Here is a 6,286-nt window from a genome sequence, read left to right as displayed (position 1 = left end):
AATGAGATTGTAAGAGACCATGGCCCAGAAGTGGTGTTGGCATTTGGGAATAGAACCTGTGCGAACTCTAGGAGGATGTAACTGGGCTGCAATTGGTAGTCGTTGGGGCTGGGGGGGGGGGGGGCGGAGGGAGGAGAGAGAAGAAGGATGCAGTGGGTGATATATTGGTACTCAGAAGAGACAATTGGTTCATCAGTAGTAAAAATATGGCTGTTGGATTTCTGGTGGCATTTCAGTTGGAAGGAGGGTAAGGTAATAACAATATTGGTCAAGTAACCTGGGATGAATCCCCATCTTTCTTTGAAATAAATTTCGTAGTGTGATGGAAACTTTTTCACCTGCCTGTGCAAGTGCATAAGGAGTCAGATTTATATCATGTCCAAAATTCTGCCCGCCAGCTATGCAACATTATCTCAGAGTGTCAGTCTGCAATTTTTGTGGTCAGCTCTCTCGAACAAGTCTTCAATCCACAACCATGTAACTCAGTGCCAGAATGAGTCATATCTAATTTCATGTTGTCAGAATAATGCATCAAAATATTTCTCAGCTAAATTCCCTTTATCCATAAATAGTGTTATATATCAGTGCTCCAATGAATCTCAAGCTCAAAGAACAGAGTCAGCATTATTATTAATATTCTTTCTTACAATTTCACTCTGTAATTTTTTATGCAATTGTTTCTGGTGCATGATCCTACCTAATATAGATTCTATATTCAGGAAATAGCAATTTCAATGCATTATGTTATGCTAGCAAAATCAATTTATATTTTATCATAAAAATATAACAATAATCAGAGTTGCTTCATCAAGCCCTTGATATAGCTAAGACTTTTATTTGTCAAGCTGTATCACTAAAACAGAGATTATCTGGTCATTATCAGAATTTTTTTGTGGGAGCTCATTGTGCATCAACTGGCTACTGCAATTGTAATATTACATTGGTGACCTCACTTCAAAAATACTTCATTGGCTGTAATATGCTTTGGGAAGTCCTAAGAGATATACTAACAATCTCCTCTGGAATGAAAGACTTACTTTCTTGCTTCATTTTCCAGCTGTTCAATAGATAAGGTGGTTACCAAGTTAGAAATACATTCACATTCTCCTCTACAGCATTCATCACCACCAAAGTAATAATCGTGGTTCTACAATTTGCATAACAGATCGCAGTAGATGAACCAATTACAAACAGAGTTTCTACCCTTTCCTTGACATTGGCCTTCAGGGTGACATTGAAAAATGAAGTGAATCAGAGGGTTGAAAGGAGTCATAAGGTAATCAAAGGCTCAGCAGAACAGAGGAGCCAACTAACACATTTTGAAACTCAGCTGGGATTATTACTGGACACAGGCCAGAAAAGCTGGCAGCTGACCATTTAGGTCTCACCAGTCAGCATTTTTTCACAATTTTATTCCACACAAATCCTTTTCCTGTCCTTCAATGACTTCATATCAATTTGAAGTGTAAGAGTGCCCAAGCTTTTACCTTTGCAGGTGTCATAGGTAAGCATAGGTGAATGGGTCAGGACATGTCAGATGGTTTGTAATGTGGAAATTATGAAGTCATCTATTTTGGTGACAAAATGGAAAATGCAATGAGATTGAAAAGTGTTACTATGGATAGCTGGGTGTCCATGTACATAAATCACTGAAAGTTCACCAGCTGGTACAGGAAGTAATTAGAATCAGAATCAACACCAACTGCTGGAGGAACTCAGCCGGCCAGGCAACGTCTATCAGCAGTCTTTGTTGTGTCTCAGAAGCAGAATGAGAATCGGGTTTATTATCACCTATTATGACATGAAATTTGTGGCAGCAGTACAGTGCACAGATGTAAACATACTACAAATTACAAACAAATAGTGTTAAAAAAGAATAATGAGGTAGTGATCATGGGTAAATGAACCACTCTGAAGTATGATGATGGAGAGGAAGAAGCTGTTCCTGAATCAATAAGTGTGGGTCTTCAGGCTCCCGTACCTCCTGCTCTCACCACCAAGCACATCTTTCCCTTCCCCTCACTTTCCACTTTCTACAGGGATCACTCCCTAAGCGACTCCCTTGTCCATTCATCCCTCCCCATTGATCTCCCTCCTGGCACTTATCCTTGCAAGTGGAACAAGTGCCATACCTGCCCCTACACCTCCTCTCTCACTACCATTCAGGGCCCTAAACCGTCCTTCTAGATAAGGCGACACTTCACCTGTGAGTCTGTTGGGGTCATCTACTGTATCTGGTGCTCCCGGTATAGCCTCCTGTATATCAGTGAGACCCAAAGTGGACTGAGAGACTGCTTCACCAAGGACCTATGCTCCAATCACCAGAAAAAGCAGGATTTTCCAGTGACCACCCATTTTAATTCCACTTCTCACTCCCATTCCGACATGTCAGTCTGTGGCCTCCTCTACTGCCACAATGAGGCCACACTCAGGTTGGAGGAGCAACACTTTATATTCCATCTGGGTAGTTTCCAACCTGATGACATAAACACCGATTTCTCGAACTTCCAGTAATTGCCCCTCTCTTCTTCACCATTCCCATTTCCCTCTCTCACCTTGTCTCTTTACCTGCCCATTACCTCCTTCTGGTCCTCCTCACCCTTCCCTTTCTTCCATGATCATCTACCCTTCCCTATCAGATTTCCCCTTCTCCAACTTTTTATCTCTTTCACCATCAGCTTCCCAGTTCTTTATTTCATCCCACTTCATCCCTCCCCCTCTCCCAGTTTCATCTATCACCCACCACTTTGTACTTCTTCCTCACCTCCCCCACCCCTCTTGCTCTAACTTCTCATCTTTTTTTCCAGTTCTGATGAAGGGTCTCAGCCCAAAATGTCAACTCCTTACTCTTTTCCATAGATGATATCTAACCTGCTGAGTTCCTCCAGCATTTTATATGTTTTGCTCGGATTTCCAGCATCTGCAGATTTTCTCGTGCTTATTCCTGTACCTCCTCCCTGAGGGCAGTAGCAAGAAGAGGGCACGTCCTGGATGATGAGGGCCCATAATGATGAATACCAACTTCTTGAGTCATCACCTCTTGACGATGCCCTTAATGGTGATGAGGGTTGATGTAGCTGCCTTCCATACCATGCTGTGAATTAATCATTCAGAATACTCTGCATCTTACATATGTAGAAAGTTGCAAGTCTTCAGTGAATACCAAATCTCCTCAAACTCTGAACAAAGGAGGGCTGCTGACTTGCCTTCTTTGTGATTGCATCAACGTGCCGCACCTGAACCACATCCTTGAAGATGTTGACACCGATAAGTTTAAAAGAAGCCAAATAATGTGCTACCCTTAAACCCCTAAATCTCACCTTGACAGACAATAGATCATAGGCAATCTTTTACCTCAACATCAGTTTCCATATTCCTTTAATATTTTAAAAATCTATTGACCGCTATCTTGAATAGACTCAGCAACTGAACATCCATCACCCTTCTGAACAATAGCCTGTGGCATTTCCTTCCATCTCAGTCATGACTGGCCATCCCCTGACTCTGAGAGTGTCACCCTGAAGGATAGCATCACATGTTCTTCTCAAATCCTCTTGCAAAACGAGAGCTGTATATTATTTGATCTCCTCATATATTGCTCAACTGCATTTTAACTATTCAGCTATTCAAGTCAAGTCAAGTAATGTCACTTTTATTGTCATTTCGACCATAGCTGCTGGCACAGTACATAGTAACAATGAGACAACGTTTTTCAGGACCATGGTGTTACATGACACAGTACAAAAACTAGACTGAACTACGTAAAAAAAACAACAAAGAGAAAGCTACACTAGACTACAGACCTACACAGGACTGCATAAAGTGCACAAAAACAGTGCAGGCATTACAATAAATAATAAACAGGATAATAGGGTAAGGTGTCAGTCCAGGCTTTGGGTATCTAGGAGTCTGATAGCTTGGGGGAAGAAACTGTTACATAGTCTGGTCATGAGAGCCCGAATGCTTCGGAGCCTTTTCCCAGACGGCAGGAGGGAGAAGAGATTGTATGAGGGGTGTGTGGGGTCCTTCATAATGCTGTTTCCTTTGCAGATGCAGTGTGTAGTGTAAATGTCTGTGATGGCGGGAAGAGAGACCCAGATGATCTTCATATACATGCCTATATAGGTCTCTCTGAAACACATTTCAATCTTGCATCATTTTCTGTTTTCCTACATAAGTGGATAACTTCAAATATTCCACTTTATACTCTATCTGACATGTCCTCAACCATTCAGGGATACCAACCTTTTCTCAATGACACCCCTTTAATAGCTAAGGTCATTCTAGTTAATCTTCTCTGAAAAAAAAACACCAATAAAATAAAATCTGTCTTTAGACAGGGGAACCAAAGTTGCCTACAATATTCTGGATGTGTTCTCATAAATTCCTTGTATAACTGCAGTTAAATTTTGTTGCATTCATACCGTAGCCTCCTTGACATCAGAGCCAATATTCCATGAGCATTACATAATATATGTTGTGCTGACCTTCTGCTTGCAGCTGCCTTTTTTCATTTTTTTACCATTTAAAATAAAATTCTGTTTAATTATAATTAATGTATCCACTACCTTGAAAGCCTCTATTTATAGGATTGTAGGATACAAGTCATTTGGACCAGGGAGCTTTACAGAGTTTACCCTTGTTGGCCTGCCTGATAATAATTCTCAAATCAAACCTTGTCTTTAGCGCTCACATGCTGATCTTGCCATCATTGATGTCAGGGATATTCTTGGACCTTTGTCATTCTGATAACAATTTGATTGTCCACACCTTACATGACTAGTTCTGATGTTTCTCATATCTTCTTCCATTAAGAATGATGCTAAATATCTGTTTAACTCCTCTGGCATTTGCCTATTCCCCTTAACGGTTTCTCCAGTCTCATCTTCTTGTCGAAGGGGAAGGTGGCAATATGTTCTCTCATAAATTTTTTGAGGATGTAACAAAGCACATTGGTGAAGGTAGAGCAGTGGGTGTAATGTATATGGATTTCAGTAAGGCATTTGATAAGGTTCCCCATGCAAGACACCTTCAGAAAGTAAGGAGGCATGGGATCCAAGGAGACCTTGCTTTGTGGGTCCAGAATTGGCTTGCCAACAGAAGGCAAAGGGTGGTTGTAGATGGTTTGTATTCTGCACGGAGCACTGTGATCCGTGGTGTTCCACAGGGATCTGTTCTGGGACCCCTCCTCCTTGTGATTTTTATAAATGACCTGGATGAAGAAGTAGAAGGGTGGGTTAGTAAGTTTTCTGATGACACAAAGGTTGGGGGTGTTGTGGATAATCTGGAGGGTTGTCAGAGGCTACAGTGGGACATTGATGGGATGCAGAACTGGGCTGAGAAGTGGCAGATGGACTTCAACCCTGATAAGTGTGAAATGTTTCATTTTGGTAGGTCAAATTTGAAGACAAAATATAGTATAAATCATAAGACTCTTGGCAGTGTGGAGGATTTGATAGATCTTGGGCCCTGTGTTGATAGGACACTCAAAGCTGCTGTGTAGTTTGACAGTGTTGTTAAGAAGGCGCGTGGTATGCTGGCATTCATCAATCGTGGGATTAAGTTCAAGAGCCACGAAGTAATGTTACAGCTATATAAGTCCTTAGTCAGACTCCACTTGGAGTACTGTGTTCATTTCTAGTCACCTCACTACAGGAAGGATGTGGATACTATAGAGAGAATGCAGAGGAGATTTACAAGGATGTTGCCTGGATTGGAGGGTGTACCTTATGAGAATATGTTGAGTGTACTTGACCTTTTCTCTTGGAACAACTGAGAATAAGAGGTGACTTGATAGAGGTGTATAAGATGATGCGGATCATGTGGACAGCCAGAGGCTTTTTCCCAGGGCTGAAGTGGCTAACACGAGGGGGCATAGTTTAAGGTGTTTGGAAATAGGTACCAAGGGGTTGTCAGGGGTAAATTTTTCACATGAGAGTGGTGAGTGCATGGAATGCACTGCTGACGACAATGGTGGAAGCGGATACAACAGGGTCTTTTAAGAGCCTCTTAGGTAGGTACATGGAACTTAGAAAAATAGCGGGCTATGCGGTAGGAAAATTCTAGGTAGTTTCTAGAGTAGGTTACATGGTCAGCACAACATTGTGGGCCAAAGGGCCTGTAATGTGCTGTAAACTTCTATGTCCTATGTTCTATAACTCCCCATCTTCTTTCTTATATAATTAAATAAACTCTTAAGTCCATTTTTTTTTTACTCACTAGTTTGAGCTTATATTTTATTTTTTATCTTTATTATCTATTTTGTTCTCTTTTTCTGGATTGTGAA

The sequence above is a fragment of the Hemitrygon akajei genome, chromosome 3 (assembly GCF_048418815.1).
Source record: "Hemitrygon akajei chromosome 3, sHemAka1.3, whole genome shotgun sequence".
In the NCBI taxonomy this organism is placed as follows: domain Eukaryota; kingdom Metazoa; phylum Chordata; class Chondrichthyes; order Myliobatiformes; family Dasyatidae; genus Hemitrygon; species Hemitrygon akajei.
Note: the sequence above shows the minus strand (reverse complement) of the source record.